This window comes from Marmota flaviventris, chromosome 8 (assembly GCF_047511675.1).
Source record: "Marmota flaviventris isolate mMarFla1 chromosome 8, mMarFla1.hap1, whole genome shotgun sequence".
Classification (NCBI taxonomy): Eukaryota; Metazoa; Chordata; class Mammalia; order Rodentia; family Sciuridae; genus Marmota; species Marmota flaviventris.
Window position 1 is genome coordinate 77,849,352 of NC_092505.1, and position 20,495 is coordinate 77,869,846.

The window sequence follows — 20,495 nt, forward strand, 5'->3', positions numbered from 1 at the left end:
AAGCAACATCAGTTCTGTATTGACTAGTGTGGGGGCCAGGTATGAAGAGACTACCAAGAACTGATTAGCAAATCTCCTAGTTCTTCCCACAACCCTCCTCCAGAATGGAACTTGATGGTTCAACTGCTCCCCCAACCCTTGGAGGAATTTTGGGTATCCACCACAGCTTGGATATGGGCCACATCCCTGGAGGCACAGTCTAAATCCTTCCAGAGAGAACACACCTCCAATATGGCCAAAAGTCCCTTAACCTGTTTAGTGACAAAGATGGGGAACAGCCTGCTTTCACCACAACTCCTTTGGCAAGACTTGAGAGGAATTTCAACATACTGCTGCTAGTAACAACTACCCCAACCCCATACCTGGCAGATTGTAATCATATCCAGAGAGGAGTGTTTCCAAGCAACTTGGTTAGGGGAAAATTTTGACTCATAATTTTTTAAAATTTTGTTCTATTATTCTATTATTTCCTTTTATTTCTCATTTTTTTCCTACTGTTATTCTATATTTTAATTCTTTAAATGGGTTTTTTTTCACTCTCTTTTCTTCTCTCTCAATCTCCCCCCGGCCCCAATTTTTATTTCTGGGTTGGGGAGTGAGTCCTAGGAATTGAACACAGGGCCTCAAGCATGCTAGGCAAGTGCTCTTCCTCAGAATCACACCCCAGCCCTCCATTTTTATTTATATTTATATTGTTTGTCCCTTCTTCATTATCCTTTTTTTTTTTTATTTTACCACTTTAACCCATTACTGTTGTTGTTGTTTCTAGTATTATTCTCTCTCCCTCTCTCTTTTCCTGGTGCTTGGAATCAAATACAGGACCACACACACATTGGGCAGGTGCTGTGCCTCTGAGCTATACTCCCAGCACAGCTGAGAAGAATTCAGACCTACTTGAACCCTGACAGATGCTTCTAAGACATTTGCATAAAGAAAATAAGGGACATAAACTCCTAGCTGTTTCAGACTATTCACTATGATTGAAACAGCCAATATCAGATTCCCTTTCAAGTAACAGAATCAATTCTAATAGTGCCCATGGAAATCCCCTTCACCTGATAGGGGCTTCTACTCCCATTGTTGGGATGACCTAGAGGGTGCACCCTATATATCCTTCAGTCTATACCACACCAAACTAAATTACCAGAGGGACCCCATTCTGTCAAGACCTACATTGAAAGCAGATTGCTCACACTCTAATAAAGTACACATTGTGTCAAACCCTGCAAATTACAGTGAAAGAATAATCTCCACAGGGAGATTATATGACAAAGATCAATTGAAATTAAACTCAACACTACAGGAAACACTGATATCTCAAGAAACATCATAAGAGAAGGCTGCTTTTTTTTTTTTTTTTTTTAGTTGTAGATGGACACAATACCTTTATTTTATTTATTTATTTTTATGTGGTTCTGAGGATCGAACCCAGTGCCTCACACATGCTGGGCAAGCTCTCTACCACTGAGCTACAACCCCAGCCTGAAGGCTGCTTATTAAGAGGCTCTCACATAAAAGTGGAAGAGATATCTGCTCCAACGGAGGCTCAAATTAGCGTAGAAACACAGAAATATTTTTTAAAAGATGCTATCACACTTCCTAAGCTTCATAATTCCATTGTAACAAATCTCAAATATATTGAAGTGGATGAAATGACAGATACAGAATTCTAAATAATTATTTCTGAAATGATCAATGCCAAGAGAACACAGAAAACAATTGAATGTATTAAAGAAGTTAATGCAGGATGTGAATAAGAAATTCAGTAAAGAGAGATTTTGAAAAAGAATCAAACAGAAACCTTGGAAATAAAAGCTTAATGAAACAGGTTTTTAAAAGTTTTTAAAAAAGAAATCCAGGATCGGGAACCTTCTTTGCACTAGCGATGAAAGAACGAATTAAAAATGGGTGATGTTGAGAAAGGCAAGAAGATTTTTGTTCAGAAGTGTGCCCAGTGCCACACCGTGGAAAAGGGAGGCAAGCACAAGACTGGGCCAAATCTCCATGGACTGTTTGGGCGGAAGACAGGTCAGGCTGCTGGATTCTCTTATACGGATGCCAACAAGAACAAAGGCATCACCTGGGGAGAGGATACACTGCTGGAGTATTTGGAGAATCCCAAAAAGTACATCCCTGGAACAAAAATGATCTTCGCTGGCATTAAGAAGAAGGGAGAAAGGGCAGACCTAATAGCCTACCTCAAAAAAGCCACTAATGAGTAATAGCTACTGCTTTATTTATTACCAAACAGAAATGTCTCTTGGCTTTTTTATGTGCACCATAATTTAATTGATGTGATACACCAGAAATCAGATCATGAATGACTGACAAAATTATTTTTGTTGGACAATCCTGATTTAGGTAAAACTGACTTGTAGTTAAATTAATATTTTGGTTATATTCCCACTTCAGTAAATTCTATCACTGTTTCCCCTTTTTAAAGTTATGGTTGGACTTAATTAGTAATGTTCAGTATTTCACAAAAATGGTGAATGACATCTGAAAACTGGTTTTATATTTAGTTTTACAGAACTGATTATGTGAATATGTTTAAATATGGGGGAAATCCCTTTAGTCTCTCAGAACCAAGCATGGTTCACCTTTGTTTCAATTTGTGTTCATTAGCCTATTAAAGGCAGTGGTTGAAGATAAGGAAGCACTGTCTGTATTTTTGTTGACCATGCCAATTTAATTAGAATTCCCTGTATCTAAAATGCTGTTCTTTCCTTATAGAAAGTGTGGTTTATGTATGATATTAAATAAAGAATATTTAACACTTCTAAAAAAAAAAAAGAAAAAAGAAATCCAGTTTAAAGCTTCACTGATAGACCAGATTAGGTGGAGGAAATTATAATGAGGCTAATAAATTATCACTGACAGTGATAAAGAAAATTAGAAAGAATGAAACAGAACACAAAAGATACATGGAATACCATTAAAAGACTGTACTTACAAATAATCAGACTAGATATGGGAACTACAGGTTAAAAGTATAGAAAAATCTATTCAGTGAAACAATAGCCTCAAATTTTGCAAATCTTGAAAGACAAGAACCTTCAGGCATTAGAGCCCCAAATAGACATGACAAGAAAAGAAACTCTTCACAAATATTATAGTTAAACTGCCCAAAGTACATAACAAAGAAAGAATATTAAAAAGTTGCAAGAAAGGCCAAATCATATTTAAAGGCAATTCCATCAGAATAATATTAGATTTCTCTACAGAAACTCAAAAGGCTAGGAAAGCATGCAATGATGAATTTCAAGCTCTGAAAGAAAATAATTGTCAATCTATTTTACTATACCAACTAAAGTTTTTCTTCAAGATCAGAATTAAATAAAGACCTTCCATGATAAGCATAAAGTAAGGAAATCCATGATCACTAGACAAACATTACAGAAGATACTTAAGGGAATCCTAATCCTGGAAGAAGAAGTATAAGCACAATTATGAAAGCAGGGAAGAGAATAAAATTCACTAGAGCAATAAATAAGAAAATGAGAATTGGGAAAAACAATCAAGCATAACAGAAACCCATCTAATTTCTAATATGAATAAGAATGAGAAAAAATGAACTTAAAATGATCAAAATAACCCAAGGGAAACTTACAAAATGACAGGAACGAGAACATGCCTGTCAGTAATAACCCTGAGTGAAAATGATCTTAATTCTCCAATTAAAATATGTAGAAAGAGGGGCTGAGGATGTGGCTCAAGTGTAACCCACTCGCCTGGCTTGCGCAGGGCGCTGGATTCGATCCTCAGCACCACATAAAAATAAAGATGTTGTGTCCACCGAAAACTGAAAAATAAATATTAAAAAATTCTCTCTCTCTCTCTCTCTTTCTCTCTCTCTCTCTCTCTTTAAAAAAATATGTAGAAAGATTAGTTGGATTAGAAAACCACATACAACAATCTGCTGCCTGCAAGAAACTCATCTCAATAGCCAAGACACACACCCACTGAAAGAGAAAGGATGGAGAATGATATGCTAAGCAAATGGAATACAACAGCAAGCACAAGTATTTATGTTCATATCTGACAACAGAGTTTAAGCCAAAATCAGTTAAAAGAGACAAAATCACTACATACTAATGAAGAAAAAAAAATCAAGAAGTATAATGATTATAAATATATATGTACTCAAAGTCAGGGAAACACTACTGAAAATGAAGGGAGAGAAGGGCCCCAATATAATAATAGTGGGAGATTTCAATATCACACATCTCAATAGATCACCCAGATCAAAAAAAATTAAAAATTGGAGTTAAATTACATTATAGATCAAATGGACTTAATAAACATCTACAGAATACCATTTAAGAGTTGAAGAATACATATTCTTTTCTTCAGCAGATAAAATTTTTTTCAAAGTATTTCTTTGATTAGGCCACATAACAAGTCTTAACAAATTCCCCAAAATGAAATAATTTCTTGCATCTTATCAGAGCATAACGGAATAAAACTAGAAATCAACAACATGCAAAATTATAGAAATTTATACAAATACATGGAGATTGAACAATACATTTTTAAACAAATGGTGGGACATTGAAGAAGTCGTAAGACAAATTTTAAAATTCCTAGACTCAAAGGAAAATGAAGACACATTATGTGAGAACCTATGGGATACAGATAAAGAATTATAAGAGGTAAGCTTAAATTGATAAATGCCAAAATTAAAAGAACAGAGATATCACAAATAAATAATCTAATAATACATCTCTAGGTATTAGAAAAACAAGAATTAACAAAACTCAACATCAGTGGAAGGAAAGAAATAACTAAGGACAGGGCAAAAATAAATAAAATAAATATTAAAAGAACAGTACAAAGGATTGATGAGACCAAGACTTGATTCTTTTAAAAGATAAACAAAATTGAAAAGCTCTGTTATAGATTGGACCTGGAACATCCCCAAGAGGCTCTTTGTTGAAGGTTTGGTCCCCATCTAGTGGCACTATTTGGAGGCAATAGAAACTTTAGGAGATGGGACCTAGCTGGAGGAAGAAGATCTCTGAGGGTGTGTCCTAAAAGAGTGTCTCTCTCTCTCTCTCTCTCTCTCTCTCTCTCTCTCTCTCTCTCTCTCTCTCTCTCTCTTTCTCCTTCCATTTTTCCCTCCCTCCCTCTCTATCTCTGCTTCCAGTTGCCATGAGGTGAGTAGTTTTTCTCCCCAGGCTCTCTCTACCATGATATTCTGCCTTACTGCAGGCCCAGAAACAATAGCGCCATCTTTAAAACTGTGAGTCAAAATAAACCTTTCTTCCTTTGAAATTGTTTTTCTCAGATATATTTCAATCTTAGTAAGATTGAAAGCTTACTAACATAGAAAATTGGTATCAGAAGTGGCATAAAAATTGGAAAAGAAGAACTTAAATTATCACTATTTGCGGAAGACATGATTCTATACCTAGAAGACCCAAAAGGGTCTACAAAAAAACTACTAGAACTAATAAATGAATTCAGCAAATTGGCAGGATATAAAATCAACACGCATAAATCAAAGGCATTTCTGTATATCGGCGACAAAACTTCTGAAACGGAAATGAGGACAACCACTCCATTCACAATATCCTCAAAAAAAAAATAAAATACTTGGGAATCAACCTAACAAAAGAGGTGAAAGATTTATACAATGAAAACTACAGAACCCTAAAGAGAGAGATAGAAGAAGATCTTAGAAGATGGAAAAATATACCCTGTTCATGGATAGGCAGAACTAACATCATCAAAATGGCGATATTACCAAAAGTTCTCTATAGGTTTAATGCAATGCCAATCAAAATCCCAACAGCATTTCTTGTAGAAATAGATAAAGCAATCATGAAATTCATATGGGAAGATAAAAGACCCAGAATAGCAAAAGCAACTCTAAGCAGGAAGTGTGAATCAGGCGGTATAGCGATACCAGATTTCAAACTATATTACAGAGCAATAGTAACAAAAACAGCATGGTACTGATACCAAAACAGGCGGGTGGACCAATGGTACAGAATAGAGGACACAGAGACTAATCCACAAAGTTACAACTATCTTATATTTGATAAAGGGGCTAAAAGCATGCAATGGAGGAAGGATAGCATCTTCAACAAATGGTGTTGGGAAAACTGGAAATCCATATGCAACAAAATGAAACTGAATCCCCTCCTCTCGCCATGTGCAAAAGTTAACTCAAAATGGATCAAGGAGCTTGATATCAAATCAGAGACTCTGCGTCTGATAGAAGAAAAAGTTGGCTCCGATCTACATATTGTGGGGTCGGGCTCCAAATTCCTTAATAGGACACCCATAGCACAAGAGTTAATAACAAGAATCAACAAATGGGACTTACTTAAACTAAATAGTTTTTTCTCAGCAAGAGAAACAATAAGAGAGGTAAATAGGGAGCCTACATCATGGGAACAAATTTTTACTCCTCACACTTCAGATAGAGCCCTAATATCCAGAGTATACAAAGAACTCAAAAAGTTAGACAATAAGATAACAAATAACCCAATCAACAAATGGGCCAAGGACCTGAACAGACACTTCTCAGAGGAGACATACAATCAATCAATAAGTACATGAAAAAATGCTCACCATCTCTAGCAGTCAGAGAAATGCAAATCAAAACCACCCTAAGATACCATCTCACTCCAGTAAGATTGGCAGCCATTATGAAGTCAAACAACAACAAGTGCTGGCGAGGATGTGGGGAAAAGGGTACTCTTGTACATTGCTGGTGGGACTGCAAATTGGTGTGGCCAATTTTGAAAGCAGTATGGAGATTCCTGGGAAAGCTGGGAATGGAACCACCATTTGACCCAGCTATTGCCCTTCTCGGACTATTCCCTGAAGACCTTAAAAGAGCGTACTACAGGGATACTGCCACATTAATGTTCATAGCAGCACAATTCACAATAGCTAGACTGTGTAACCAACCCAGATGCTCAACCAGATGTGGATGTGTAACCGATGTGATTCTGCAATCTGTATTTGGGGTAAAAATGGGAGTTCATAACCCACTTGAATCAAATGTATGAAATATGATATGTCAAGAGCTTTGTAATGTTTTGAACAACCAATAAAATAAATAAATAAATTAAATTAAATTAAAAAAAAAAAAAGAAGTGGAGTTGTTGCTATGACTGTACCTGACCATGTGGATCAGAATTCTTTGCTACTAGTCTGCAGAAGGAGCTTAGAATTGTTTGCAGAATCAGGCTGGAAAAAAATCTGGAAATGCAGTAAGCAGAACTTACTGGGATGATTCTGGTGGGAGCTCAGAAACCCTGAATGCTGATATGAATGTGAATAGTAAAAGCTGTGCTCATAATGTTTCCTATGAAAATGAAGACTCTGTTGGAAATTGGACCAGAAGCTATTCATTTTATATTCTTGCAAAGAACTTGTCCACATTTTTTCCATGCCTTGAGACTTTGCATGAGGGCTAATTTTAAAGGTTATGGACAAAGTAATCTGATGGAGGAAATGCAAGGTAGCACAGCATCTAGGTTATGGCACGGGTATTGTTGGCCGCTTTTAATCAGATTTACAGATTTGCAGATTTGAAAAATTCACAATTTTGCCAGAAAAGTAGCATGTTTAAAATTGCTGCCAAGGAGAGTATGGTTATTGAAGAGATTAAGATTAGCGGTATTAAAAAGAAGCCAACTACTTTGCACTAGGACAATAAGAAAGAAGCCTTGAGGATATCTCAGGAATCAGTGAGATCTACCCTCTTCCAAACTTAAAATTATAAAAGTGTAAACCTTTCACTTGAGAAGAAAGCCCCTGACACCCTGTTGCACTGGATGACATAAAATGTCATTTCTCCAGGATTTGTTTCATCATGTTCCATCATTGATATCCTCAGATGCTGTTGCAGCTGTGATCCAAATGGGCCTACCCACTGATGAATAGCATCATCCATAGGATGCTGGTTTCACAGGCATGCAAAATATAGTAATTGTGAGATCATGAAGGCTTCCACTTAAATTTCAAAAGAATGCCTGGGAGGCCTAGGAATGTGTGACAAGGTCAAAATCCATACAGGAAGCCTCCAAAGGATAATGCATGAAGCTGAGAGTGAAGTCACAGCTACAGTGGGGACCCCAGTAACTTAGACATGCCAGGAATATAGTCTATCTCCAAGGAAAGTAACACGAATTGATTGAAGCCAGCCCAAGAGAGTGTCCTTGTGCACTGCAGACAATAACAAGACTATAGCATCAGGGCTGTCCAATCCCTTTGGGGCCCTTATCCTGCCATCACATGCCTCAAATGCTGGACATGAGGCTCTTGGATTTAATGTTTTCTCTACTGGGTTTTGGTCTTTCTTTAGTCCAATCCTTCCTTAGTATTTACCTATTCCTCCCTTTTTGAATTGTAATATATCCCCTGTGCCATGGAATGTTAAATATAACTTGCAAGTATATAACTTGCTTTTTATTTTTACAGGGACTCGTAGCTCAGAGTTCACCTTGCTACTCAGAGATTTGTATTTTGACTTTTGAGCTATGCTGAAACTGTTAAGGCTATGGAGACTCTTGGAGATAGACTGAAAGCATTTTGCATTATGAGATGGTCATAACTTTTGGGGGTCAGGAGCATAATATTATACTTTGTATCTGGAATGTCCCCCAAAGGCTCATGTGTTGAAGCTTGAGTTCCAGCTCGTGGCACTACTGGGAGGTGGTGGTGGTGGAAATTTTAGGAGGTGGGGCCTAGAGGGAGGAAGTAGGTCACTGAAGACATGTCTTTGAACAGTATTTCTTATTCTCTTTCGCTCTCTCCCCCACCCTCCATTTCCAGCTGCCATGAGATGAGAAGCTTTCTTCCCCCCTGCTCTCCTCTACACCATGATGCTTTGCCTCACTGCAAACCCAGAAACAAAGGAGTCAAATGATCAGGGACTGAAACCTCTGAAAATGTTAGGCAAAGTAAACCTTTCCTCTTTTAAAATTGTTTTTTTCAGGTATTTACTCTCTCTGCTCCCAGCTGCCATGAGGTGAGCAGCTTTCCTTCCCGATGCCCTCTCTACCGTGATGTTCTGTCTCATTGAAGGCCCAGAAACAGTGAATCCAAGTGATCTTGGACTGATAATTCTGAAATTGTGAGCCAAAATAAACCTTTCCTCCTTTTAAATTTATTTCTCAGGTATTTCATGGCAATGGCAGAAAGCTGACTAACACAAACCCTTAGTTAAACTAACTAAAGAAAGAGAGTAAAGGCCCAAATAAATACAACTAGAAATTTTAAAAGGGATATTACAATCGAGGCCCCTGAAATTCATAGGGTCATTAGGGAACATTTTGAAAAACTTTATTCCAATTAATTAGAAAATCTAGAAGAAATGGACAAATTTCTGGACAGATGTGGCCTTCAAAAATTGAACCAAGAGTATGTAAAAACATAAATAAATCAATAACAAGCAAACAAACAATTATAAAAAGTGTCCCCAAAATAATTCAGATCACCTCACTGCTGAATTTTATCAGACTTTTAAAGAACTAATATCAATGCTCCTCAAATTATACCATAAATAAGAAGGGAGGAATTTCTTCCAAATCCTTTCTATAAAGCCAGTATTGCTCTGCTACCAAAACCTAGTAAGGACACACACACACACACACACACACACACACACAATCCTTGATGAACATAGATGTAAAAATCTCAATAAAATACTAGCAAACCAAATTCAACACAACATTTAAAAGTCATACACCATTAACAAGTTGGTATAATTCCAGGGATGCAAGGATGGTTCAACATACACAAATCAATAAATACAATATGCCATGTAAGTAGAATCAAATATAAAAAAATACATGATCATCTCAATAAATTTAGAAAAAAACTTCAACAAAATTCAACATTCCTTAATGATAAAAAGCCTTGAATAAATTAGGTACAAAATAATCAGACGTCAACATCCTAGACTGTATTTGACAATCCATAAATATCATACTAAATGGGGGCGGAGGCAGCAAAAGCATTTCCTCTAAAATCAGAAATAAGACAAGGATGTCCTCTCTCACCACTTTTATTCAGTATAGTACTTGAAATTTTAGCCAAATCAATTAGGCAAGAGAAGAAAAAAAAAGTGATATAAATAGAAAAGGGGAAACTCAAATTATCCCTGTTTACAGATGATATTATTCTCTACTTAGAAAAATCTAATGACTCCACCAAAAGATTCAAAGAACTAATAAATTCAACAAACTAGTGGCATAAAATTGCATATGAAAATCACTAGTTTTTCTACATTCCAATAATGAACTTACAGAAGGAATTCAGGAAAGAAATACCATTCACAATATCCACTCAAAAAATTATCTAGGAATAAGCCTAACTAAAGATCTGAAAGATCTCAATGATGAAAATTACAAAACACTGAGAAAATAAATTGAAAAAGACACTGTAAGATGGGAAGATCCCCCCATTCTTAGATTAGGAAAATTAACATGGTTAAAATGTCCATACTATCCAAAGAAATCTACAAACCCAAGGCAATTCCCATCAAAATACCAATGACATTCTTCACAAAACTAGAAAAAATAATCCTAAAATTTAGAAAACTTCATGTGGAACCACAAAAGACCCTGAGCAGCTAAAACAATCTTGAACTAAAAGAACAGTAGTACAGGAATGATAACAACTGATTTGAAAACATACTACAGCACTATAGTAACAAAAACAGAATGGAATTGATATAAAAACACACAGAGAGACCAGTGGAACAGAGCAAACAACCCAGAAACAAACTCATGCAGCTAAGCCAACTGATTCTTGCCAAAGGTGCCCAAAAACATACATGAAAGAAAAGACATCTTATCAAAAAAAACATCCTGAGAAAACTGGATATCCACATGTAGAATATGGAAAATAAACACCTATTTATCACTCTGTACAAAAATAACTCAAAATGGATCAAATAGCATAATGTAAGACTTGAACCTTGGCAATTACTTAAAGAAAACATAGGGGAATTGTTGAGAGCCACAGCCGAGTCAGAATGATGCCTGGCATATTGCCAGAGGGAATGGTTGAAAGGTGAGCCAGCGAACCATTGAGATGATGATTTGAGTTAAGCTGTATATAGTTGCTGTGATGCTGGATTGATTGAGTTGTATATGGACCCTGCTCCGGGAATAGGGCAGCTCCGGGAATCTGCCTCTGGTGCCGCTACTTTGGAGTTCCCGGGCAGTTCAAGTGGGGGTTCGGGAATATTAGGCGTGCGGAGCGCGGTGGAAGGTGTGTGTTCCCGTGTAGTGTGTGTGCAGTGCCAGTGAGAGTTGGGGAATAAAGAGTTGCTATTTGAACCTACAAGGCTTTGTGGCGGCTCGGTTATTTGTGCCCAGCCAGACTGCGGCAGGAAATGCATTGAGATATTGGCACAGGCAACAATTTCCTGCATAGAACTCCAATAGCTCAGGAAACGAAAGCAAGAATTGGAATCATGTCACATTAAAAATCTTCTTCACAGAAAAGAAAACAATCAACAGAGTGGAGAAACAACCTACATAATGAGAGAAAATCTTTGTCAGCTATTCATTTGACAGAGGATTAATACACAGAATATGAAAGGAACACAATAATCTTGATAAAAATACAAGTAATTCAATTTAAAAATGGATCAATTATCTGAATACACCTTTCTCAAAAGAAGAAATACAAATAATTAATAGGTACATAAAAAAGGCTGAATATCATTGCAAATCAAAACTACAATGAAAAGCTTTTACACTCCAATCAGAATGGCTATCACCACCCCCTCCCCAAAAGCTGACAAGAATGTCAAGTAAAAGGAACTCTTCCTTGTATGCTGTTAGTGGAAATGTAAATTAGTATAGCCACTGTAATAAACAATATGAAGATTCCTCAAAAAATGGAAACTAGAACTAGCTATATGATATAGCTATTCCACTCCTGGGTATATATATATATACCCAGAGGAAATAAAGTCTGCACACGAAAATGATACCTGGGTGGCCATGTTTATTGTGGCACTATTTGCAATAGCAATATTCTATTGTATATATATGCCCATCAACAGGTGATTGGATGAAGAAAATATGGCATATATACACAATAGAAATATTCTCAGCTGCAAAGAAGAATGAAATAAGCCAGAGACAAAAAAAGAAGTACTGCATGTTCTCCCTCATATGTGTAAACTAAAAAAAGATGACTTGAAAGTAGAAAAGGGATTACTAGGGACTTGGAACAGTGCCAAGAGAGAAGGGTGGAGGAGAGGAGGGAAAGAGTAGGAGGAAGAATAGATTGATGATTGATATATGAATGTATAAAAACATTACAGTGAATCCCCTTAACTCACACAATTAATATGTTTATAATAATAACAACAACAACAATTAAAAAATAAATTCATATTTCCCGACCATATAACTTAGGATAAGTTACTTAACCTCCTGGGCTTCAGTATACCTTATTTACAAAATGGGAAAAACTAGTATCCATTACCCTATAAGGTGTCTGTGAGACAAAATGAGAAGAACCCAGAGAATAGGCTGACAGCTAATAAAGTCACTCAGTCATTTGTTGTTCATGCATTATTCTGCCAAGGAAGAACTTGGTAACAAGCTGGGCTCCAGCAGATGCCCAGTCGGCTATTTCCTATAGAATTTTTGCGCATCAGCTAGCCATGGTGATCTGAGTCCATCTGTACTCAGTTATCATGGGTTAAGGGAGGTGCTCATCCCCACCAACCCAGGAAGCTAGAAGGGAGTCACCTCCTGGGTGCCACAGAGGCCTCTGGAGTGACCAGAGCTGAAGCCTCTGGAGCAGCAGGGACTGAAGCCGTGGTTGCCATGGCAACTAAAACAGGATGGTGTTTGCTGTGGCAGCAGATGTAGTCACAGAGAAAGCAGAGTGTCCTGACCAGATTTTTTTTTTTTTGAGGGGGCTTCTAGAGCATCTGTAGCTAAAGTGGTAATTGCCATGACAATTTATGAAGCTTCATCTCCTGGAGTGGTGGCTGGTGGCTGGAGTGGGCTTCCTGTGCAGGAATACTGAAGAGGAAGCCTCTAGCCAGAGTAGATGATGTGATAGTTGCCAATCACGACAGCCCTTCCAGTGCAGGGACAGTAGCAGTGTACTGGATCACTTCTACACCTTGTTCCATGGCCCAGCATAGTCTCCTGGCTGCACCCTGGGGCAGTGGCTGTGGCTGACTGTCAGCCAAGGGAAGTGGCTGGGTACGATGGTGCCTGGTCCCACAGCTCCAGGCAGCTTCAGCCATCTGAAATAGCAACCTATGTACAAACACACACACAAAGCACATTTTTTTTTAAAGGCAGAAAAACACATTTTGGGGAGGGTTGCTCCTTTCTAGTGTGTTTCATTCTCCTTGCTGTCTTCTTCCAAAAGTTTCAAGTTTCTGTTCTAAATATCCTCCCAGTTGTTATCTGTCTCTAATTATTTTCCTATCCTCCCAAAATTTCTAGAATGAATGATCTAAAATCGTTAGCCACATGTCTTTTCTATCTTCTCATCACTCAATTTCATTAAATCTGGTTTTCATTACAATTTCATCTAAATACCACCTACCAAATTTAGTTGGAAGTCTCTGAAGGTTTTAACACTTTAATACTAATTTTCATACTGAAAAGTCTCCTCCTTACCTTTTAAACTGTGTCAATTTCTCAGTGCCCATGTTACTTTGATCACCTTTCATGCCTATTGGCTGTATATCCACTCTCTGCCCCCTTAAAATAGATAATTTCTTAAGGTTTATATCTAACCTATTTTAATTCCTAAATTGTCCTTAGTGATCTAAACTCTGGATCTCCTGTCGTGTGGATAAATCATCTGTAACCTTTCTTAAATTTTAGACATTTTTTGTAACAATATGCTGGCAACTGGTACTTTAAGTGTTCATCCCAATAGAACTCATAGGTTTTTATGTCCCACATACTCAAAACTAACTTCACTCATGTCTTTAAGCAGAACTATCACTCTCATTTACTCTTAATCCTAAAACCTTCATATTATTTTTAATTACTTCAATTCTTTCCTTCATCTCAAACCCACAAGTAAATAACTGCAAACTCCTACAGATTTCCCAGCTGCAAAACTTCTTGCATTCATCCCTTCTTTTCATTTCTACAAACCCACATGCTATTTGAGGACCTTAATACCTCTAGCTTTTTTCTTCTAAATTGGCTTACTTATCTTAATTTCAGCTATTTTCATCTCTTACAATTTCCCTACACATGCCTATAATCTCTAACTCAGAGGCTCTTGCCTGGTTGGGCTTTAAAAAGCATCAGGGACATTTCTGAAATGAAAGGCTGGGACTTCTCCCAGAGATTCCAAACTAGCTGACTGGGGAAGTGGGATCTAGCCACAGGCCTCTGTTCATTGTTGTTGGTGACACAACATACAGTGTAATTTAGGCTGATAAACACAGTTAAACTAGAACTGAGTTTTCTCAGACATACACCAAGGTTTCTTACATCATATTTCCTCAGCTCTTTTTGTCTGCTATATATGGGTCCACTGTGGACTACTAGTAAGCCATTATGCTCCAGCAAATGTGTTCAATCTCTGCACTCCCCAGTTCTCACCCTTCTTCCTTCTAGCCATTTCCCACCTGTAATATGTATCAAATAACTACTTATAAGGTTTACTTTATTTTGGTGACTAAATCATGACTATAAATAAGTAACTTCTCTGAACATGGATTTCTTTTTTCTTTTTCTTTTCTTTTTTTTTTTTTGTCCCTAAAATAAAAAGAGTAGGTTACATCGCCTCTTGATTCATGGTTAGGGTTAGGTGCATCAAAATTAATTCTCAGACTACTGGTGAATGATGCTTCAATTATACTTTGCCTAAATACCCAGTTTAAAACAGTTCTAAACTGGGCACCATGGTGTATGCCTGTAATCCCAGCAACTTCGAAGGCTGAGGCAGGAGGATGGTAAATTCAAGACCAGCCTCAGCAACTTAGCAAGGCCATAAACAACTTAGCAAGACCCTGTCTCAAAAAAGGGCTGAGGATGTAGCTCAGTGGTAAAGTGCTCCTGGGTTCAATCCCCATTACCAAAAAACAAACAAACAATAAAAAACCGTTCTAAGTTCTCTGACAGTTTTTGAAACTAGAATTATTACCACATCTAGTGTATTACAACTCAACTGTGAAGGTATCCACATGCGTCAAAAGATAAGATCACTATCTTTCTGCCTTATTATGCATGTATGGCTTCTCTTTGATTTTTCTTCCACCTTCATCTTAGCACATTTGTTTTGGTTATACTTCCCAGCCAGGTGTTCAATACTGAGTAAATGGCCCCTCTTTTAACCCAAAGTCAACCTTTTTCCTTCCTATTGTCAGTCAGGGCTCCTCCAGGGTTACTTTTTAGGGTCTTGAAAGGAGCCTGTGATTTCTTCAATCTCTAGAGTCCCCATAATCCCACTGCTCAGGAGGTTGAGTGACTCACCAGAGCCATTTTGTCCCCTAAGCATTGACTGACTTTAGAGGTGAAGGCCAACATATTTGCTGTCTTCTTAATCCTTGTGTTCTCCCTGGCTTTGGCCTTCAAGTCTCTGTTGCTGAACACCAGGAAGACCAGTTCCACCAGTCTGAAGTCATTGTCAACTCAGTCCTATCTGTCCTATAGGTGATGGTTAGCATCTAATCCTTTGCAGTAACACTAGTTTCTACTTTTTACCAAAGATGTTCAAAGAAAACCATATTTGTCTGTAAAATTAGTCTAGCTTTATCAAAAATCTGCATCTAAGAGTACTTGTTAGAATCCTTTCCAGGAAAAGAAAGATGGTGGTGGAGAGCACTCACATGAAAAGCAAAAGGAGATCAGTGGAATAAAGGAATGGAGCAGGGGGTAGGGGTGGAAGAGGGAGGGGGAAACACTGGGGAAGGATACTGGCCAAATTGTATTTTTATATTGGTGCATGTACTAATATATAACATTCTACCATTGTGTACTGCTATAATGCACCAATAAAAACAGGAAAAAAACTAAAAAAAAATAATTATTTTCAGGAATCTGATTACAAATGGAAAAAAAAACAGGACTGTGGGTAACAAAAGACTTAGAAGAGACATAACTGAAATTATGATGTTATGATGGTAGTTTAGCAATTGACAAAACAATTTAGTTGTTTCAGTGTTTTAGGATAACAATTATCACTGAGAGCATCAAACCAGACCATCAGACTTTCAGTGGGTTAAATTTTTTTATTTTAGAAAACCCTGTAGATGTTTTCTTAATTATAGCCATCACACATATAAATTACACATATAAATTAATCACACATATAAATTTCCTTTCATAAGACTTATTCTTCACAAACCTTTTGCAACTTGCTTAGACTCTCTAAATAACATTCTATTAATGGAGGCAAAAGTTATGTTAATTCTGAATAAGCCAGGTAATTTTCTAAAACTTTCATCAAAACAGAAAGTAGAGGATGGATAAAGATTTCAGGCTTTGCAAAGGAACATTATAATGTTCTCACAGAAAGAAACTAATATATCAATACATTCCAACTTCGGAGTTAAAAAAAAAAGGCCTTCAACAAAATACCAGTCAATTTTTTGTTCCCAGGAAATTCTACAATAGCATACCCCAAAAACTACTTCAAAGAGCAAACCAAAAAATTTAAATATTAGGGGAAAAGAAGTGAAGGAAAGCGAATGACTGTGCAGTTTGTGCCAGCAAGCGATATTTTTTTTTTCTCCTTAATTAAGAGAAGGCTGGTGAGAATATAGCATAAAGACAGGACAGAGATCACAGGAGGAGAAATATGATAACCAGCACATAGTCAAAACTTACCCAGCTTGGTCTGTTTACTCAACACTTAGTTGCCAGTTTAAAATCAGATAGCGGCTGGGCTTTTGATGTTGCTGTTTCTGTTCCTTTGATCCCAGAGACCCATGAGAATTAAACTACGTGGATGGGATCTGGCCTGGTCTGGGGAGAGAAAGTTCTAATCTCGGGGCCCTGGTTGCTTCTTGAGGGGAATGAATAAATAATAAGTGGCTCCAGGAGGGGAGCCTCTCAACACAGCTGAGCAGATGCGCTTCATCTGGTTTGCCCGCGGGGCATCAGCCTGGCTGCGGCGACTGGCAAAGCCTCTGCTCATTGGTGGCCCGGGCTCCTCACTTGCCGCCTATTAGCTGAGCAGCTCGACACTCCCATGGCCTTGGGCCGCCCCAGCCCGCCATCTCGCTGAATCCCAGTGTCTGTCACCTTAGAGTCTGTCTGCCACGACTGGGTAGTTTCTATGAAACTGGCTGCAATGTTATCATAATTCACAAGTCCCCCCAAAATTCAGGTGCCTGCTCAATAAGTAAAGCAGAACTTTGTAACTGGAATCCCAGCACTTAATCCCTCTGACCGGGAATCCACAAGAAGAACCATTGAGAGAGGCTTTTCAAAGTAATCTGTGTCCTGTGCTCACCTTTTTAAAAGTGTAATCTCACAATGGTGCACCTTTTATCATATAAGCTACTCAACAATGAATTGACAATTCAGGTATTTATCAACCATTCACACTTATTACTATCAATAGGCATCTGATATTATTGACTATTGGAATAGCCTTCTCAATTATTTGCTAAAAGAAGAAGAAGAGGAGGAGGAGGAGGAGGGGGAGGGGGAGGGGGGAGGAGGAGGAGGAGGAGGAGGAGGAGGAGGAGGAGGAGGAGGAGGAGGAGGAGGAGGAGGGAAAAAAGAAAAAAGAAGAAAGAAAAGATTTATTCTGCTTGCAGGAAGATGGAGTAGACATAAATTACCCCATTTCTGCTATTATGTACAACTAAAAATCCTGAACTTATATAAGAAGCAATGTAAGAAGAATCTAAAAGGTTGCCAGAAGAAAGTAGACCAACTAGAAATCTCAGAACTCAAGGACTGACATTATGGTGAGTTTCTGGGTTTGTTTTTGTTTCATAATCCCAGACTTAAAGCTGAAGATACCAGTGACTTCAGCTATAGACTATTGTTTGAATACAGTACTATAATTCTACAAAATGTTAACAAAAGGAAGCATGATATCTCTTTACATTATTTCTACCAACTACTTGTGCTTTTTCTAAAATTACCTCAAAATAAAAATTTTTATTTAAAAATATGGTTCTAACTCTGTCTCCCTCACCTTCTTTCTCCCAGTCCACACAACTTAGTAAAGCAATTTTATCATTGAATGGAGCCCCCCTAGGGAGAGATCATCTCCTGCTGCTTCCTACATAATGTTCTGGATGAAGGAGGTGAAAGATTATCCAGAAGTATTTTCAAAATTCATGACTCTGTCCTGAGCATTCTTAGGCATGAGGTGTCACTTATTCCCTTAATGACAACACTGGCCAGCTGGGATGGCACACTTTCCAGGTGACAGCATGACCTGGTACATTGACATGGTCATAGATCACACTGAACACTTGAATGAACACTTGACAGAGTACTCTGCTCACCGATTCCACGCACAGTAGCCTGTGCTGACCCAACTGGGGGACACAAGGGATCTCTGTGTATTAAGATGTGCTGTCCCTCTTGCACCTGACCTTCTGGACAAAAGGGATTAGTGTGAAGAGGAGATGACTGGAATAAAGGTAAAGTTATGGACACACTGGGTTTTTTTAAGTACTTTTCAGTTGTCAATGGACCTTTATTTTATTTATTTATGTGTGGTGCTAAGAATCGAACCCGGTGCCTCACACATTCTAGGCAAGAGCTCTACCACTAAGCTACCACCCCAGCTCCAACACACTGGTTTTCTAGAAGTGAAAGGAGAGCAGTAACTTGGCACCTGAAGAGAGAAAATCTTAGACCCTGAAGTGAGGCACATTAATGATACTTTGTTCTTCATAATCACCTGGAAAATGCCTCCACACCATTTTCCTAAATTGTTTCAAACATCTTAACTGTAACTGACTATAGTTCTGTTAGACAGCTCCAACCATGATTTGATAGCCATCCCCCTTAACCTTTCCAAGAAGTCTCCTGGAAACAGCATGGGGCAGCCCTGCTCCTGTACTTCCAACAGAAGACACCTGCTGTCACCTGTAGATGTCTTCTTCACTCCGTTTTTTCAGTCACCTCTTGGAGTAAAAATGTCATTCAGCTAGTGGCATGGACAAACAGAACATGTTGGGCTGGATACACCATAGGAAGTCTTTCCAAAAATAAGAACTGGCCTCAATTACTCAAACTTAACTGGAAACCAACTAGCTAGCCAGAAGGCCACATTGAAAATACTGTCATTTACACCCATATCCCCCAATGATGTAGGTTCCTTTGAGGGCCCCAACAATTATCAACAACCCTGGTCTTTCTAGGGGTACCCTGTGCAATCCCAAGGCCGCACCAGTTAAGTAGAAGCAAGCATTAACGTCCTTCTCTCCCAGAAACATGGTGAGTTGTCTCCTAGGAGTGGTCACAGGAGATCTGTAACTGTTCAAACAAACACAACCAGCAGATCATGTATGACTCGGACCATGGTGGAGATCTGTTTTATTTATTTATTTATTTATTTTATTGTTGGTTGTTCAAAACATTACATAGTTCTTGATATATCTGGAGGTCTGTTTTAAAAAGGAGACTATCTTTGGTTACTTGGAGAAGCTTCCCAGAGACATAAGTGATTCATTACTTATATACACCCTGCCAAAAGTTTTTCCTACAGTGCCACTCACCCAATTAGAAAAGATGTTGCAAGATTTACCCCTACTTTTAATAAAGTCATAAATGATACCTCCTTGGTCCTCAAAAGCATTCAGGTCAGACTTAGCTCACTGGCCAGAATTGTTATGGATGAAGAACTTTCTCTTTTCAGATTAAGGAAGAGTCTCTACAATCACTAATAAATACATTCTACCAAATCTAGATTAACATCATGTGCAAAGTGGAAAGGTGAATATAGAAACCCAAAGAGAAAGTCACTTGACTTTATAAGGTAGATCCTAATGGTTTGTGGCATTTGTGCAACTACTTTGAGCCAGGAGCCTGGACAGGGAGGCAGATGGTTTTGAGGCCAGTAGTGCAAGATTCCTATTGCTTGAAGTCCTGTTGATGGTAGCCTCAATCAGATTGGCTGATAGAATGTTATACTCAACGATAAAATTTGCCTCAAGTAAAGATGGTATGAAGAAAAAGGATGAAAGTTATTAGGAAGCAATTCTCCAGGGATGACTCAGTTTCTGCCCGTCTTATTAATAGAAGCACTGATGGCCTTTGTTCCATACTATCTTCTCACAATTGTTTGTAGAGCAAACAACCTTGGAAAATAGAAACAATGTCTATTTCCTGAGTAGAGGGACTTTTGTCTAATAATAAAGACAATGCCTCCTTCTAGAACAGAGGTTGAAAAGTTTTCTGGTAACCATTATGAAATATTGGGATTTTCTTAAACTCAACAGCCCACTTATATGTTCATGCATCATCTGGCCCTTACTATGACATCCTATAGGATTCAACATTTCCTGATTATCAGGAAATGCTGATATTATGGTTACTACTATTACTGTG

General features: G+C 38.0%; 1 pseudogene; it reads left to right on the plus strand.

The window, feature by feature from the left end:
- Nucleotides 1-1,875: 1,875 nt before the first annotated feature.
- Nucleotides 1,876-2,305, plus strand: LOC114099053 (cytochrome c, somatic pseudogene; annotated as a pseudogene).
- The last annotated feature ends 18,190 nt before the right edge of the window (nt 2,306-20,495 follow it).